We start from the raw sequence: 19,541 nt of genomic DNA on the forward strand, positions 1-19,541 counted from the left end.
ACACATACAGACAGAAATTACGCAGAATTAAAAAAGTGCATTTCCTCGTTGCTGTGGACACCCCTGATACACAAATACCATCCTTTTTAAATCTCTTATTTTATATATAGATAGAGATTTATTTATTTATTTATTTATTTATTTATTTATTTATTTATTTATTTATTTATTTATTTATTTATTTATTTATTTATTTACCCTCCATGGTTGGCTTTTCCCTCGGACTCAGCGAGGGATCCTACCTCTACCGCCTCAAGGGCAGTGTCCTGGAACGTGAGACATTGGGACGGGGAATACAACTGGAGAGGATGACCAGTACCTGGCCCAGGCGGCCTCCCCTGCTATACTGAACAGGGGTCTGGGTGTGGGATGGGGAGTTTGGAAGGGATAGACAAGGAAGTGGCCGTGGCCTTACGTTAGGTACCATCCCAGCATTTGCCTGGAGGAGAAGTGGGGGAAACCACGGAAAATCACTTCGAGGATGGCTGAGGAGAGAATCGAAGCCACCTCTACTCACTTGACCTCCCGAGGCTGAGTGGACCCCGCTCCAGCCTCATTATACATGCTGGCGTTTACTCAATTTTCGATTGATCCCGTAGGTTTTCAGTATTATTATTATTATTATTATTATTATTATTATTATTATTATTATTATTATTATGTCCGACTCGTTGGCTGAACGGTCAGCGTACTTGCCTTCGGTTCAGAGGGTCCCGGGTTCGATTCCCGGCCGGGTCGGGGATTTTAACCTTAATTGGTTAATTCCAATGGCCAGGGGGCTGGGTGTATGTGTTGTCTTCATCATCAGTTCATCCTCATCACGACGCGCAGGTCGCCTAAAGGAGTCAAATAGAAAGACCTGCACCTGGAGAGCCGAACCCGTCCTGGGATATCCCGGCACTAAAAGCCGTACGACTTTTCATTATTATTATCGCCAACATACAGCATTAACAATAACGATGATAACCCTAAACCATATTTAATATGTGCTGGCTAATAACGTTCTCCTTGTATTTATCGTTCCACTAGTTATCAGCGGCTTATCAGGAGAAGGGCATGAAACTATAAATCCAAGTAGTTCCCTAAACAGGTCATAGGTGGTGTTAGTGCATCCATAGAGATTTGTATTATACCGGGCGAGTTGGCCGTGCGGTTAGCGGCGCGCTGCTGTGAGTTTGCATCCAGGAGATAGTGGGTTCGAGCCCCACTGTCGGTTGCCCTGAAGATGGTTTTCCGTGGTTTCCCATATTCGCACCAGGCTGTACCTTAATTAAGGCCACCACCGCTTCCTTCCCTCTCCTAGGCTTTTCGTATTCCATCGTTACCATAAGACCTGTCTGTGTCGGTGCGACGTAAAACAAATTGCAAAAAAATGGATTTGAATTATTCAACGGCGATTGTTAACGGTGCCCTCCGACACTGGATTCGAGAGTATCGATTCCAGAAGCAACAGTCTCGATCCTTCGTTGACTTCGTTCGCAATCTATCCCTAGTTTACAGTACCCAACAGCGAAATTTTCGTGAAAGACAACAAAAATATTTCCATATTAGTAGCCCTTTTTGAAAACTATGCAGATCTTTAAAAGTGAAACAACTCTTCATCTGCGAAAACTAGCCATTAGTACGAAGAGAGGAAAGTATCTACCATTGGGGGAGGGGTGGGGTGTTAAGTTGCTTTAGCCCATTTTGTGGCTGCGGCACTGTGTGGAGGGATGTATTACCTATTCCGTGTGTCTGTGTACAGTACAAGGGCCCATGCAAAGCGATAGTGGTGGGATCCCTCGCTGAGTCCGACGGAAAAACCGATCCTGGAGGGTAAACAGATGAAGAAAAGAATTATTTTATTAGTACCAATTTAAAATTCTACGCGACGAGGATGGGATTCGAACCCACGCGTGCAGAGCACATTGGATTAGCAGTCCAACGCCTTAACCACTCGGCCACCTCGTCGTACAAGCTATAGGCTCGCTCTGTCTGCATGCAAGCGAACTGTACATCAGTTTCCGGTTTGTATACCCATTTTAAATGCCCTACTTAATGTCGTTCGTTCGTAATCTGTTTACCCTCCAGGTTCGGTTTTTCCCTCGGACTCAGCGAGGGATCCCACCTCTACCGCCTCAAGGGCAGTGTCCTGGAGCTTCAGACTCTGGGTCGGGGGATACAATTAGGGAGGATGACCAGTACCTCGCCCAGGCGGCCTCACCTGCTATGCTGAACAAGGGCCTTGCGGGGCGATGAGAAGATTGGAGGGGATAGACAAGGAAGAGGGAAGGAAGCGGCCGTGGCCTTAAGTTAGGTACCATCCCGGCATTTGTCTGGAGGAAAAGTGGGAAACCACGGAAAACCACTTCCAGGATGGCTGAGATGGGAATCGAACCCACCTCTACTCTGACCTCCCGAGGCTGAGTGGACCCCGTTCCAGCCCTCGTACCACTTTTTCAAATTTCGTGACGGAGCCGGGAATCGAACTCGGGCCTCCGGGGGGTGGCACCTAATCACACTAACCACTACACCACCACAGAGGCGGACACAACGACTTCTTTCTTTATTGCTGGGGTTCAACATCGCATTAATACATTGAAGGTTTTTGAAGTGTATCGTTAACAGTCAATGTGGGTAGTGTTCTAATCTGCATTATGACATAATTCTTATATCTGATTGATGGATATAAATTCCCTGAATGCAATTGTTTATATATTTTCCATTTTTAATGTTATTATCATCCATGATTTGTTAATGATTATGAGATCTCATATTTACCGGCAATGACGTGTTCTGTCTTAAATGTTGAAATTATTAGCTCGAGCTTAGGAACGGGTCAAAGGTTATTGAATTGCCTTAGGGCAACTTGTTTTATTAAACACTCAGCCTGTAGGATGATATGCCGCAGACGGAGGTAACAATGGCGACGCAGCGCACCTCGTAGTTCCTGCTTTCGCCGGATCTGTTGCCCTCAGCCCAGCCACCGAACCCCAACTCACTGAGTGTCACACTGACTCCACCACGGAGTCCAACTCTTACTGACTGTCCGCGGCTAACCTCCCTTTTTATAGATCGGGTAATTTCAGCCAGAATTTTCGCGAGGTGGCTAGAAGCAGAACATTCCAGTTGAATCTCCAAGAAACTCGCAGGTAAGCTGGCCGACGAGAACAACACACGGAAAGGCCGGCCCCACCCTACAAGCCGGCTGGGAGATACCAGGTCTTGTGAGTCACTAGCCCCTTCCTGGAAGAACCGAAAGGGGCTGCCACGGCGCTGGAACGTAACAATAATGTTCGGAAAACAAACAGGTAAGACAGAGTTGCACAGCTGAGCGTCCATTGAGGCTAGTCCAGTGCGGCCGGGCTCGCTTGTCTCAACCCGCGTGTATACTTGAGCATTCGCCCCGAATGAGCATGCGTTGGCGATGCGGGAGCGCACAAGCGCGACCCCCATGCCAATATGTTGAGCAAGTTCCCACTGTGTTCGGACCTCGTGCGGACCGAGAATACCGTCTGTGTTTTGCCTGACCTGAGGCTACAATGGTGAATCGAATCGAAAATTGATCGTCGCCAGTTATTGTTATATGTATTTATTGCATTCCTTGAAAACAAAAAGGAGAAAGCGGTGGTGGCAAAGAAAACTGTATGAGGAGAGATGCAATGCTCGACTGTTAAAAACGATCGGACATGAAACGGATGACAATTTTAAAAATTTTACGAGAATGTCATCCGAGGATTTTGAATGGATATTGCATAGTATCAGGGCTACGATTGAGAGAGAGGACACACCATTTAGTAAAGCCATATCTGCCGAGGAACGCCTAGCTGTGCCACTGCGATTTCTGGCTGCAGGAAGCATAGCGGAAGCAGTCGGCCCATACTGTTCGGGCTACCCCACTCGTCATTAACCGTCCACACTGAGCACGTGCTCACTCTGAGGTACCGACAACATTCGGATCGGACTGAGGCATGCGGATCTATTCGGTTCACCCTGTACTCATCTGAGCAAAACTGGGCAAACGCATGCTCATTCGGGGCGAATGCTCAAGTGTATACGCGGCTTAAAATGCGGAAAGCTAACGAACCAAGCGTACGTCACAGTCCAGCGACAGAGCGAACACACTCGGTACGGGACAGGAACAGTGACATTCGAATGTGACTACGAAGCTCTCCTCGCAACATTCAGCAAAATGTTGGGGTATGGTATTAAAAAAGGACACCATAATGGCAAAGAAAACGACATCTTAAAAATATTCCAGTTTGATTTATACTACGGTCGACATTAATATTTTTATATATTTTTATATATTTTCACATTCAAGGAAAACTGACACGTTCCAAGTTTCATGTTACAATGTACAAATATACGGTGTTGAAGCGTACAACCTACGATTTACATTTTTTCTTTTATGGGAACAACAGAATTTTCACTAAGGAAAGTAAAATGACTGTTATTCATTCAGTAAAACGTAATATGTCCGCCTCTGTGGTGTAGTGGTTAGTGTGATTAGGTGCCACCCCCGGAGGCCCGGGTTCGATTCCCGGCTCTGCCAAGAAATTTGAAAAGTGGTACGAGGGCTGGAACGGGGTCCACACAGCCTCGGGAGGTCCACTGAGTAGAGGTGGGTTAGATTCCTACCTCACCCATCCTGGAAGTGGTTTCCGTGGTTTCCTTCTTATCCTCCAGGCAAATGTCGCGATGGTACCTAACTAAAGGCCACGGCCGCTTCCTTCCCTCTTCCTTGTCGATCACTTCCAATTTTCCCATCCCCCGCAAGGCCCCTGTTCAGCATAGCAGGCACAGTGGCTGGGTACCCCTGGGCGGGGTACTGGTCATCCTCCCCAGTTGTATTCCTCGACCCAGAGTCTGAAGCTCCATGACACTGCCTTTGAGGCGGTAGAGGTGGGATCCCTCGCTGAGTCCGAGGGAAAAACCAACTCTGGAGGGTGAACAGATAAAGAAAGAAAGAAAGAAAGAAAAACGTAATATATTTACATACCCAAACAAGTTTAATGCTTGATTCTGCAGTGTGATAATGCTATGTGACAATAGCATTTAAAACTTATCATCAGACGTCCATTGATAACAGCATGTCTCTAAATAACGTGTGAGTTTCATAAAAAATGAAAACAAGATATTTACTATCTAAGTACAACAACACTGCAAATGCAATAACAACTAGATATACATTAAACCTTCATATAATTAATCCAACTAATGTTACTGCCGATAAACATAATTTGATTGTTGATGAGGTTTTAAACTCAAGGAACAAGGGCCCAGAGGTTTAACGGCTTTATTCCTTATTATTTTAGTGTATGTGTCATCTTCATCATCATTTCATCTTCATCACGACCCGCAGGTTGCCTACGGGCGTCAAATCAAAAGACCTGCAGCTGGCGAGCCGAAACATGTTCTCGGACACTCCCGGCACTAAAAGCCATACGCCATTTCATATTCTTAAAATATAATCGCAGTGTTGGCTTTCGTAATGTGATATAAGATTTGTGTGTAATAATAATACGTCTTACAGCGCATCCATATTTTATTCCGACCATCAACTATCAACAACAGACATTCCAAGGAGAAAATAAAACATCAAAGAAAGAAAATACATAGAGAAAGAATTATGGAGGCTCATTTTCTCAGTTCTCCACATCCTCCTCACCCTGGTCGATCTCCAAAGGGAAGATATGCTCTACAGGTCGACAAATCTTCGTCCCATTGGTCATCTGAAGAATGAGGGTTCGTACCTTATTGTCTCTGTCTGGTTTCCTTTCAGTGATTCGCACCTTTGCCACAGATGTCTAGGTCGCAGGTCATCCTGAAGCAGCGCGATGTCTCCTGCTCAGCATTCCCTCTTTTGTCCGTTTGGAAGTCGAACGTCGTGGTAGCTTCTGAGGTCTAGAAGATACTAATTCCTGTGAACTCATCATCATCAACATCATCATTTCTTCGCTCCAGCAAGCCGGGTGCGGTTGTACGAGCCTCCTCCAGTTTTTCCTATCCATGCACAAATGCTGCTCATATATGCGACTCCTTTTCACATCTCTGATTTCAAGATCCTTCAATATCTGTTTTTGCCAAACACTCTTCCCAGGAACATTGTGGTCAAAGTATGTTCGAGGAGTCCTGTGAGGGTCCATTCATGTGACCATACCATTGCAATCTCTTCGCTTCTAGAGTCTCCAGCAAGCTTCTTTCCAATCCAAGCTGTTGACGGATATCCGCATTCCTTATTTTATCCATTTTTGTGTTTTTAGACAAGAACTGAGGAACTTCATTTCTGTTGCCTGAAGACGATTCTTTGTTGGTCCAGTAAGTGTTGTTGCTTCCAGGCCATACGTCTAGATATATATTGTACAAGCTGATCTTGGAAACTAACGGATATGTTTCATCCCAAAGTATTTGACGTACAGCGTGATAAAATTTGGAAGCTTTCTGTATTATGTTGGTAATCTCTTGATGTATGATATTGTCTGATGACAGAACACTACCTAAATACTGGAATTTGTCTACAATCTCCTCACCTCCAATTCTTAGATGAACAATTGGAGAGTTTCTACTCATCAATAAGCCAACTGTCTTCGTTTTGCTGATTTTGAGACCTAAGGTTGTAAAAGCTTCATGCCAGAGACCCATCCTGTGAACTATCAACAATATACAGCACATTCCAAAGACAAAATAAAACATACCGAACTCGAAAGCTGCTGTCGCTTAAGTGCGGCCAGTATCCAGTATTTGGGAGATAGTGGGTTCGAACCCCACTGTCGGCAGCCCTGAAGACGATTTCCCGTGGTTTCCCATTTTCACACCTAGCGAATGCTGGGACTGTACCTTAATTGAGGCCCCGGCCGATTCCTTCCCACTCCTAGGCCTTTCCTATCCCATCGTCGCCATAAGACATATCTGAGTCGGTGCGACGTAAAACAAATTGTAAAAAACTTAAACCCCGAGCTAGAGAAATTAATCATCATCATCATCATCATCATCATCTGTTTACCCTCCAGGTTCGGTTTTTCCCTCGAACTTAGCGAGGGATCCCACCTCTACCGCCTCAAGGGCAGTGTCCTGGAGCTTCAGACACTTGGTTGGGGGATACAACTGGGGAGTATGACCAGTACCTCGCCCAGGCGGCCTCACCTGCTATGCTGAACAGGGGCCTTGTGGAGGGATGGGAAGATTGGAAGGGATAGGCAAGGAAGAGGGAAGGAAGCGGCCGAGGCCTTAAGTTAGGTACCATCCCGGCATTAGCCTGGAGGAGAACTGGGAAACCACGGAAAACCACTTCCAGGATGGCTGAGGTGGGAATCGTACCCACCTCTACTCAGTTGACCTCCCGAGGATGAGTGGACCCCGTTCCAGCCCTCGTACCACTTTTCAAATTTCGTGGCATAGCCGGGAATCGAACTCGGGCCTCTGGGGGTGGCAGCTAATCACGCTAACCACTACACCACAGAGGCGGACGAAATTAATCATACGCGCCTAAAATCCCGGATCCATCCGGAAATCGAACCCACAGAACGCAAGGAGTCGGACGACATACTGATACCGAACTAACCGATTTTATGTTCAGCTGAGTTGACAGCATTGATAGCCTTTTCCATGGAGCAAGCTTACCATCTTATGCGTTGTAACATTTTACTGAGTAGCAATAGGACAATCCGCTTCTGAAGTGCAACATAACTGTAAAATTAGCGTGATAATCCTTTAGTACCCATAGTGGGATATATAACTAATCAGAACCTAGTACACATAAAGTCTCAGCTCGGCACAACGACCATTTTCTTCTTCTTAATCTGGTCACCCTCCAGGTTCGGTTTCTGTCTCGGACTCAGCGAGGGATCCCACCTCTACCGCCTGAAGGGCAGTATCCTGGAGCTTCAGACTCTGGATCGGGGGATACAACTAGGGAGGATGGCCAGTACCTCGCCCAGACGGCCTCACCTGCTATGCTGAAAAAAGGCCTTGCGGGGGGGGGGGGTAGATTGGAACGGATAGACAAGGAAGAGGGAAGGAAGCGGCCGTGGCCTTAAGTTAGGTACCATCCCAGCATTTGCCTGGAGGAGAAGTGGGGAAACCACGGAGAACCACTTCCAAGATGGCTGAGGTGAGAATCGAACCCACCACTACTCAGTTGATCTCCCGAAGCTGAGTCGACCCGGGCCTCCGGGGCTGGCAGCTAATCACACTAAACCACTTCACCACAGAGGTGGTCGAATGACATTAAGTAGTTAAAAATGGGTTTACAAACGGGAAACTGCTGTACAATTCACTTGCATACAGACAGAGCGAGCCAGAAGCGCGTACGACGAGGTGGCCGAGTGGTTAAGGCGTTGGACTGCTAATCCAATGTGCTCTGCACGCGTGGGTTCGAATCCCATCCTCGTCGCGTAGAATTTTAAATTAGTATTAAGAAAATTGTTACAGTTAAAATATTGTTATCATCGTAAATTTACATTATGTAATTCCACTATGTGACCTTCTGTGGGTACTGATAGCTCTCCTGTGTAATCACATGGTATTCAAGGAGCTTCTTGTAGATATTGATAACAGAGAATGCAGCAGCTCTGACAATATACTTACGTAGCATTCACCACCCACGTTCTAAATTGTCTGATCGAATCCTCGCACAAACTGTAGACAATAATGAAAGCTTAAATCCAAGGGAATCATGCCATTACATTAACTTACACGATAAAGAACCCACGTTACGTGTAAAATACTAAAGAATTTCTTACGTGTGTTAGTAGTTGAAAGAGCATGTTCTTTTACAGTAAAATGAGACATTCCTGGAGGCTCGGGTTCTATTTCCGGCTCTACCGCGAAATTTGAAAAGTGGTACGAGGTCTGAAACGCGGTCCACTGAGCCTCGGGAGGTCAACTGGGTAGAGAGTGGTTCGAATCCCCCCTCAGCCATCCTGGAAGTGGCTTTCCGTGGTTTCCCACTTCACCTCCAAGCAAATGCCGGGATGGTACCTAACTTAAGGCCATGACCGCTTCCATCCCTCCTCCCTGTATATCCCTTCCAATCTTCGAATCCCCGACAAGGTAACTGTCCTTCAGGCCGCCTGGGAGAGGTACTAGTCATCGTCACCACTTGTATCCCCCGATCCAGTGTCTCACTCTCCAGGACACTGCTCTTGAGGCGGTAGAGGTGGGATCCATCGCTGAGTCCGAGAGAAAAACCATCCTTGAAAGAAAGAAAGAAAGAACATGAGACTTGCTACTGTAAGAGTGAAATACGGCACGTTTTTATAACACTAGAATGGGGCATGATTTAGTTTTGGTAGTTGTAAAATAGGGTATGCTTTTTTAAGCGTGATATTGGTAATAATATAGGAGGGACTATTTTATTGTGAATAAAAATATTACATTTCAGTACAAAAATAAATTACAAGAAAACACACATTTGGCGGTATTTCGCATAAAAAAGAACATCTCTCTTCAAATATGGAAAATAAACAAACGGCGATTACTACAGAAATTTCTGACGTAAAGTACATACCATGTGATGGATATTATCGAAATAATGTACCAAGCGAGTTGGCCATGCGCAGCCGTGATCTTGCGTTCGAGAGATAGTGTGTTCGAAACCGCACTGTCGGCAGTTCTGAAGATGGTTTCTTGTGGTTTCCCATTTTCACACTAGGAAAATAAAAGCACGGCCACTTTCTTTCCGCTCCTAGCCCTTTCCTATCCCATCGTCGTCATAAGACTTATCAAGTGTCAGTGCAACGCAAAGAATATTGTAAAAAAAAAAATAACAATTATATAGTTACCGAGCAACTTGTGTGTGCGGTTAGGGTAGTATAACTGTGAGCTTCCATTCGGAAGATGGTGGGTTCGAATTCCACCGTCGGCAGCCCTGAAGATGGTTTTCCGTGGTTTCCATTAACACACCGGGCAAATCCTCGGGCTTTACCTTCATTAAGGCCACAATCGTTGCCTTCCCAATCCTAGCCCTTTCCTATCCTTGTATCACCGAAAACCTTCAATGTATTAATGCGATGTTGAACCCCAGCAATAAAGAAAGAAGTCCGCCTCTGTGGTGTAGTGGTTAGCGTGATTAGGTGCCACCCCCGGAGGTCCGGGTTCGATTCCCGGCTCTGCCACGGAAGTTGAAAAGTGGTACGAGGGCTGGAACGGGGTCCACTCAGCCTCGGGAGGTCAACTGATTAGAGGTGGGTTCGATTCCCACCTCAGCCATCCTGGAAGTGGTTTTCCGTGGTTTCCCACTTCTCCTCCAGGCAAATGCCGGGATGGTACCTAACTTAAGGCCACGGCAGCTTCCTTCCCACTTCCTTGTCTATCCCTTCCAAACTTCCCATCCCCCCGCAAGGCCCCTGTTCAGCATAGCAGGTGAGGCCGCCTGGGCGAGGTACTGGTCATTCTCCCCAGTTGTATCCCCCGACCAAGAGTCTGAAGCTCCAGGACACTGCCCTTGAGGCGATATAGGTGGGATCCCTCGCTGAGTCCGAGGGAAAAACCGACCCTGGAGGGTAAACAGATGATGATGATGATGATGATGATGAATAAAGAAAGAAACAAAGAAAGAAATGCTTGATATTTTATTCCTTAATTCTAAATAAATGCTGCAAGAACTGATGAGTTCCAAATCATTCTCTACCACTGGAGCAGTAGATGTGCTCGGCTGGGGTTTACGACGCTCGGCCTCGTGACACTCCCGATAAGCCTTATGAGTTTCAACATTGGGGATTTTCGGCTTTTTGGATTTCTGACATGCCCTTCCATTCTCTCGAATACGTTTTCGACTATTTTCAAACCATTCGTTGTCAATACATCGCGACGTTTCGCGAAATAAAATTAACGTCTTCGTACTTCTTCGGAGCACTTTTTTCTCAAAATTCAATTATTTACCATCCCTATTCGAAAAGGTTAAGCGGACTTTTTAAGTCGTGAGTAGACATCGATTTTATATGCTGTTATAAATCACCAATATAATCATGCAACTATGCTGTAAAAAGTGGTAAAATATGCATTAAATATGCTATAAAACACTTGTATGAAATGCAAAGGTAGCATTCCTTTAATAGACTCACGCGGTTCACCCACAGCTGCGGCTGTTCCACTACGACAAACAATCCGTGAATAGTTTGTGAGACGTATCCATCTATTAGTGTCCATACGCATGATAAGTCAATTACACTCAACTCTCGATTTACCGTAATCGGATCAACCGCGTTGCGGTTTAACCGCGATATGAAAAAAAAACTAAAAATGCACAAGGGTTAGGAGTTACAGTAGTACAGAATTACAAAGGGTCGGGATAATATTGTCAGGATTATGCTCATCATCTCTCCTAGATAAGACGCAGTGTGTTAATAATATTCATACGCATGACAAGTCAATTAAACTCAACTTTCGATTTATCGTAATCGGATAAACCGCGTTGCGGCTTAACCGAGTTAACAAAAACACTAAAAATGCACGAATGTTAGGAGTTACAGCAATACAGAATTACAAAGGGTCGGGATAATATTGCCAGGATGTTGCTCATCACCGAAAAACTTGTTTTGAGAAACTTGAGAGGCAAAATAAAGAAAAAAAAACGTTTCTCGGTACAAAAGCCGAAAACCTTGACTGATTATTTTCAAAAACATTAAAGTTAGGTAGTCCGAATATTTTTCTTTGCCTTATTAGTTTCAGTTGTGCTAAGTGTTACTTTTACTGCAACGTATTGGGTAAGTTAATAAAAAACAATACATTATCATTTTAATTGTACTTTCAGTACGCCTGATCTATTTTCAACTTTTTTCGGGTTAACCGCGATTTTTATCGTGAAGAAACACACTTAAATACTCATTCCTCTTTCATTTTACACTGTACACTCCACTTTTCCTGTACATAATTTGCTTTGCAGTACGCTACAACAGTCTTGTCGAAGTTTTCTGGTATAAATATGTGGTGTTTGTTAAAACAAGCTTCAATGCGGAGAATAATCTCTCTACATCGACGGATGTGACAGGACAGTACTTGAATTCGAGAGCGAGTGTAGGTGTTAAACATTCTGGTAGATCCTCATTATCAGAAACAGCCAAATATTTGTTTATAGCTATCAGGATGTCGTAGCCCGGATTTCGTTTAAAGGAATCACGATATTTTGTTTTCATACGGAGCCGAGGTTTCCTGGGATACCTTCCAGTTTACGCTTCACGTTCTTCATAATGTCCAGTGAATCACAAAGACGCTATCTACGTGTTACCAGCTTCTTGATTCTGGCATGATTTGGAAGTGTGTCTTGATAAGTGCCAGTTCTCTTTTCAATCGTTCCATTGCCGAAGGAGTTCACGGCATTAATTACTTTCAATTTTCTTGAATCTGGTTGTAAACCATGTTAAAATATGCATAATGAAAGGCGAAAACATGCACAATAAATGCGAAATTTGAAATGTATGCATTAATCTCAAATATATGCAAGTATGCATATATATTGCACACGATAACCTATTTAAATACGTCCAGTTTCATCTGCAAACGCAGGACAGTTTCCTAACGCGTGAGACATTTGTTCGGGGTTAAAATGGGGAGGAGGACCAGTACCTCGCCCAGGCTGAACAGGGGTTTTGTCGGGCTGGGAAGATTGGAAGGGACAGGCAAGGAAGTGGGAAGGAAGTAGCCATGGCCTTAAGTTGGGTACCATCCCGGTATTTTCCTGGAAAAGAAGTAAGAAACCACGGAAAACCACTTCGAGGATAGCTGAGGAGGAAATCGAACCCCCCTACGTAGTTGACCTCCCGAGGCTGAATGGACTCCGTCCCAGCCCTCGTACTACTTTTAAAATTTCGTGGCAGGACCGGGAATCGAACCCGGGCCTTCGGGGTTGTAACGCCGGTTGTTGTCTACATTGTACTTGCCATATACTGTACTCTGGTGGTTGAAATATAGAGCAGTTTTGACTTGTGCCTAGTCTGTCCATGCTTGTGCTTGTTACAATCTGCACTCTAGTGGATGAAATTGTGGATGAAATTGAAGCATTGTGTCCCACAGTCACTGGCACACCCTCAGGTCTTAACAACGCATACAAAGCCAACTCAAGCAGTCCTTTTAACAGTGTCTCGTGTTCGGAAGCGGTGCCAATGAAGTCTGGTTCAACAACTCAGACAAGCGCCGCCAGAGCGCATGTCGGTTTGCATATTCGTTCAAATGAAGGCAGAATCAGATATGAGTACATTTTCTTGAAATTTAATATACCGGGCGAGTTGGCCGTGCGTGTAGAGGCGCGCGGCTGTGAGCTTGCATCTGGGAGATAGTAGGTTCGAATCCCACTATCGGCAGCCCTGAAAATGGTTTTCCGTGGTTTCCCATTTTCACACCAGGCAAATGCTGGAGCTGTACCTTAATTAAGGCCACGGCCGCTTCCTTCCAACTCCTAGGCCTTTCCTATCCCATCGTCGCCATAAGACCTATCTGTGTCGGTGCGACGTAAAGCCCCTAGCAAAAAAAAAAAAAAGAAGAAATTTAATATAAACTGTTCTTCAGAGGAAAAGTATCTCCTATTCTTTCTTTATCACGTGGGTGGTGCCATGGCACAACGGCACTAGCTCACGAGCCACCCCTGCTAAATAAAACATGCTTTTCATCTGCATACATCACACTACTAACCAACACATATACACGATATAATAAATACATATATCCATTTATAGGGGGTTGGCATCAGGAAGGGTATCTTGCCGTAAAATTGAGTCAAATTTACATCAAGTGCCGACCCCAATATGAGAAAAGACCGGATAGAAGAAAAAGAAGAATGACATTTCTTATCATAGTATAGGAGCTCTGAGGGCGGTTCCCACCCAGCGGAGGACTACATCAAATGTACGTACTCTATTTCATTTGTGACGTTATTAAATGTCAGTTATCTCCTTTTCTTCGTTGTTTGATATCAAAGGGAATAGACAAGCGAACAGAATAATTCACGGACCATGTATCCTCCATAATGCATGGTGCTGACCTTACTCGGCTCGAAAGCTTACCCTTTTTAGCTTCACATGCAAAGCATTTTGTGATAAAGGTCTCGGATTACTTTTAACGGCAAAATACATCGCTTTTTAAAATATAGGTGTAATTATTAATATCACAACTGTTCTCCTTTAGGGAACGTAGAGAGAAGGGAACCCCCCCCCCCCCCCCACACGGCACTTAACGCCCTTGAAAGGACTTTGGCCTGCCCAGCGACCGCTGCTCAGCCCGAAGACCTGCAGATAACGAGGGGCCATGTGGTCAGCACGACACATCCTCTCGGCCGTTATTCTGGGCTTTCGAGACCGTGGCCGCCATCTCACCGTCAAATGGCTCCTCAATTCTAATCACGTAGGCTGAGTGGACCTCTCCGGGCGAGAGGCAGGCCGCCACCCCTACACCACGGGGTCGGCAGAGAGGAAAAAAAAAAAAACCAAACCCAAACCCCATGGCACTACAGCCCTTGAAGGGCCTTGGCCTACCAAGCGACCGCTGCTCAGCCCGAAGGCCTGCAGATTACGAGGTGTCGTGTGGTCAACACGACGAATCCTCTCGGCCGTTATTCTTGGCTTTCTAGACCGGGGCCGCTATCTCACCGTCAGATAGCTCCTCAATTCTAATCACGCAGGCTGAGCGGACCTCGAACCAGCCCTCAGGTCCAGGTAAAAATCCCTGACCTGGCCGGGAACCGAACCCGGGGCCTCCGGGTAAGAGGCAGGCACGCTACCCCTACACCACGGGGGCCGGCCAGAGAGGGGAAAAAGAGGGTTTAATTCAGATCACCATTTCACATGAAAGTTTCAATCATATTCCCATACAAACTCTATGAAAATTGTGTATAAATAACAACAATAATAATATTAGAACTACTACTACTAATAATTAGGGCCCGGATGTTTATGACCTAAAAATGTATCAACTTGTGAAAATCTAAATACTGTATTGTATTGTAAAAGTGGAATTATAAAATCTAAATTTTCACAAGTTGATACTTGAAATTTATAACGTGCTAAAAATGTAAGCATTTATGACCTAAAATGTATTAAAATATGACAATAAATATGACTCAAAAATTCGAAATCTTCAAAAGCTTGTCCCTGTTTAAATGAACATTATATTGAAAATATACTTTTAAAATGTTGCACATTCAATATTAATAAATAGGCCTAAGTAATATTATTTTTTTTTCTTATTAAGCGATATTTTGAATTTATTTAATTACTCAATCCAGAGGTAACTCTCGACTCTGCACAGAATGAAATAAATGTCACATTTTGATGGGCGATCTGAAATAATTACATTAGCAAATTACATTTATTTCGTGGTTTTCAAATAGGAATGATCTTCTATTTTCAAGCAACATTGACTTCTAACGGGGAAAAGACCGCTTATCACTTATGCGGTTTGATATCTTTCAAACTTTATTTGAACAAGCAAAAAAAAAAAAAAGAAGTCACGTCCGTCCATCAAGGCCCTTGGAGGGGTGGAAGGTAAAGGTTTCCACTATCCGTAACCGTCGGCACTTGATGGGGTTAGCTCTACGCCTGGTCGCCTTTGCCCCCAGCAATTAACCTGGTACTCATTTTTGGTGTAGGCTAAGTGAACCTCAGGGCCATGTGAACCTCCGGAAGCGGAAATCGTTTCTCAGATTTTACGACTTCCTGACGGGCATTCGAACCCACGTCCTTCCGGGCGAACCGACCACAACTTTACCGCCTCGGCCAGGCAGCCCCTTTTTTTGAACAATATCTGATTAAATTTTTTTGTCATCGAATAACCGAGATTTCCGTATCGGTTACAGAGCATAGTTCTTTAGTTACTGAAAAATTAAACCAATGATCGGCACTTCAGCAGTTCAGCCGTTAAATCACGAAGGCTGTCAAATAAAACCTATTAAATATTACGTTTTAATAATGTTACGATAACGAATAATCCCTTTGTCTAACTTGACAATATATTGTGTTACTTCTTGTTCTGCCTTTCTTAATCTGCTCACCCTCCAAGGCTGGTTTCTCCCTCGAACTCAGCGACGTATCGCACCTCTACTGCCTCAAGGGCAATGTCCTGGAGGGTGAGGCTTTGGGCCGGGGGAAATAACTATGGGGAATGACCAGTACCTCGCCCAGGCGCCCTCACCTGCTTCCTTCCCTCTTCCTTGTCTATCCCTTCCAATATTTCTATCCCCCCATAAAGTCCCTGTTCCACATAGCAGGTCAAGCCGCCTGGGCGATGTACTGGTGCTTCTTCCTACTCGTATCCCCGACCAACAGTCTCACGCTCCAGGTGGTAAAGGTGGGATCCAATAAATAAATAAATAAATAAATAAATAAATAAATAAATAAATAAATAAATAAATAAATAAATAAATAAATAAATATTCCCTATAATTTTAACGTTAAAACAGAAGGAGTCCGCCTCTGTGGTGTAGTGGTTAGTGTGATTAGCTGCCACCCCCGGAGGTCCGGGTTCGATTCCCTGCTCTGGCACGAAAATTTGAAAATTTGTACGAGGGCTGGAACAGGGTCCACTCAGCCTCGGGAGGTCAACTGAGTAGAGGTGGGTTCGATTCCCGCGGTTTCCCACTTCTCCTCCAGGCAAATGCCGGGATGGTACTTAACTTAAGGCCATGGCCGCTTCCTTCCCTCATCCTTGCCTATTCCTTCCAATCTTCCCATCCCCCTGCAAGGCCCCTGTTCAGCATAGCAGGTGAGGCCGCCTGGGCGAGGTACTGGTCATCCTCCCCAGTTGTATCCCCCGACCCAGAATTTGAAGCTCCAGGGCACTGCCCTAGAGGCGGTAGAGGTGGGATCCCTCGCTGAGTCCGAGGGAAAAGCCAACCCTGGAGGGTAATCATATTAAGAACTAAGAAGAAAGAAAACAGAAGGATATGAATTTTAATTTTTACAGTACTGTACCTACTCATAATTATAAAACATCACAGTTAAATGGCATGTTCCATTATAGTTGCAATTACATGCCTTTGTGAGGCGGGATTTTCCGCACTTGATCCTATCAAAACCAAACGTCAAACTCGACTGGAAATATCAAAGATGTTATTGCGTGTTTCCTTATCAAAGACCATTTCATCGCGTTATCCACGCCAGCCAAATACAACATTCGCACTGAAGTGAACTTCAAAGCTGAATTAACTACTTATTCATTTTTGTTCACTTGATGATTTTATTCCATTTTAGAATTCTTGTATGCAGTGACCGGTATTTTTTATGTGTGTGTTAAAGACTGAAAAACATAAATTTTGGTTAATATCGTCACATTATTCGTACTCTGTGTGAGACAATCAGTTTTCAATAAAAACAGTATATTCATTGCCTGTAAAGTTGTATGTATGTGCTTATGTCCGTTTTGTAGTGAGGTGGTCCATAGGTTTCACCAAGTTTAAGAAGGGGTTCGTGACAACAACACCAAAAAAAAAAAAAAAAGTTTACAACAGAATAATGTAAACTTGCTTGAAAAAATCAAATATGGCCAGAACTGGGAAGTAACCGAGAAAAAATACTCGAATTACTTGTAACGATTACGGTCCTAGTATATTTTACTTGTAATCATTACTTTTTACAAAATGTAATTACTTCTGTCATTGAGACAGATTATTTTGGGATTATGCCGTATCAAGAAAACAAGGTGAAATTCGTTACTTTTCGCAGAGAAATTTGTTCCACGTCTTCAGAAGAAAATCTCGACTGTTCACGAGGAAGACTTCTACAATGTTTGAATATAAGAAAGCTTTACCGTTGGATCTGTAGTGGTCCGCTCGTTCGTCACCAGGTGGCTCGCTCAATGCTAGCACAGCGCTCCAAGCGGGAGCTGACGACAGCATTAAGCTCCAATTACAACGTTCTATCACACCGTGTGTGCGTGAGAAGTAAGAGAGAGGACATCAGGCGAATCAGGGACGAATGTGGTAGAAGAAATGAATATAAACTAATAAAATAAAATATAATGCAACTAAAGACACTAGAATAAAATAGAACACAGCTGAAGAATGGAAAGAAAGTTACATTCTTATTCCGTTTACTATCCAGGATTGGTTTTTCCCTCGGACTCAGCGACGAATCCAACCTCTACTGCCTCAAGGGTAGAGTCCTGGAGCGTGAGAGTTTAGGTCGGGGATAAAACTGGCGAGGAGGATCAGTACCTCGCTCAGGCGGTCTCACCTGCTATGCTGAATGGGGCCTGAATTGGAAGATTGAAAGGGATAGACAAGGAAGAGGGAAGGAAGGGGCCCCGGCAATAAGTTAGGTCCCATATCGGCATTTGCCTGGAGTAGGAGTGGGAAACAACATAAAACCACTTCGAGGATGGCTAGGGTGGGAATCGAATCCCCCTCAACTCACCTAACCGCGCGAGGCCAAGTGAATCCCGTTCCAGCCCTTGTACAACTTTTCAAATTTCGTGGCAAAGCCGGGAATCGGTTTCCGTAAAATTACTTACAAATAACAATGTTCTTCTTCTTAATCTTTTTACCCTCCAGGGTTGGTCTTTCCCTCGGACTCAGCGAGGGATCCCACCTCCACCGCCTCAAGTACAGTGTCTTACAGGTTCAGACTTTGGGTCGAGGATACAATTGGAGAGGAGGACCAGTGCCTCGCCCAAGCGGCCTCACTTGCTATGCTGAGCAGGGGCTTTGTGGGGGGGGGGGGGGGGAGATTGGACGGGATAAGCAAGGAAGAAGGAAGGAAGCGCCCGTGGGGTTGTGTTAGGTACCATCCCGTAATTTGCCCAGAGGAGAAGAGGGAAACCACGGAAAACCACTTCCAGGATGGCTGAGGTGGGACTCAGTTGACCTCATGAGTCTGAGTGGACCCCGTTCCAGCCTTCGTACCAACCAGTTTTCAAATTTCATGACAGAGCCGGAAATCGAACCCGGGCCTCCGGGGGTGGCAGCTAATCACGTTAACTACTACACCACAGAGGCGGACAATTAACAATGTACGAGTCATTAATTAGTTTCGGTTTTTTTAATAATTTGCTCCATATCGCACCTACACAGAGAGGTCTTATAGCGACGATGGGATACGAAATGCCTTGGAGTCGGAAGGAAACGGCCGTGGCCTTAGTTAAAGTACAGCCCCAGCATTTCCCTGGTGTGAAAATGGGAAACCATGGAAAACCACTTTCAGGGCTGCCGACAGTGTGAAGGAAGTGATTAATTAAGGTACAATCCCAGTATTTCACTGGTGTGGAAAACGTAAGCCACTGAAAACTATCTTCAGAGCTGCCAACAGAGGTGTTCGAACCCACTATCTCCCAATAGCTGATAGCTCCGTGACGCAAACTGCACAGCCATTCATTCGGTGGTGTTGGCATTAATGACATTATGATTATCTTTTTACAAATTTCCCTATTTTAATCCTAAACAAATAGATGGAAACAGTTGTGGTAATGTAGCACAATTGGCGGGAGGGAGGTTACGATAAGGTGGATTGGCACATTTCAAACTATGAGCATAATAAGTGGCACGCAATGTACTGCCAACTGGTCACCCTGACCTAGAGCCATATTCATGATCATGACAGGTTCCTTGTAAAAGTTCGTAGAGCTGTGTCGTGCTGTAT

General features: G+C 44.7%; 2 non-coding genes across 2 annotated transcripts; one reads left to right on the forward strand and one right to left on the reverse strand.

The window, feature by feature from the left end:
* Positions 1-1,868: 1,868 nt before the first annotated feature.
* On the reverse strand, positions 1,869-1,950 carry TRNAS-GCU (transfer RNA serine (anticodon GCU)). The gene has a single exon. It is a non-coding gene; the product is annotated as a tRNA-Ser (tRNA).
* A 6,342-nt stretch (positions 1,951-8,292) lies between these two features.
* Positions 8,293-8,374, forward strand: TRNAS-GCU (transfer RNA serine (anticodon GCU)). The gene has a single exon. It is a non-coding gene; the product is annotated as a tRNA-Ser (tRNA).
* Positions 8,375-19,541: the final 11,167 nt, after the last annotated feature.

This window comes from Anabrus simplex, chromosome 8 (assembly GCF_040414725.1).
Source record: "Anabrus simplex isolate iqAnaSimp1 chromosome 8, ASM4041472v1, whole genome shotgun sequence".
Taxonomy (NCBI): domain Eukaryota; kingdom Metazoa; phylum Arthropoda; class Insecta; order Orthoptera; family Tettigoniidae; genus Anabrus; species Anabrus simplex.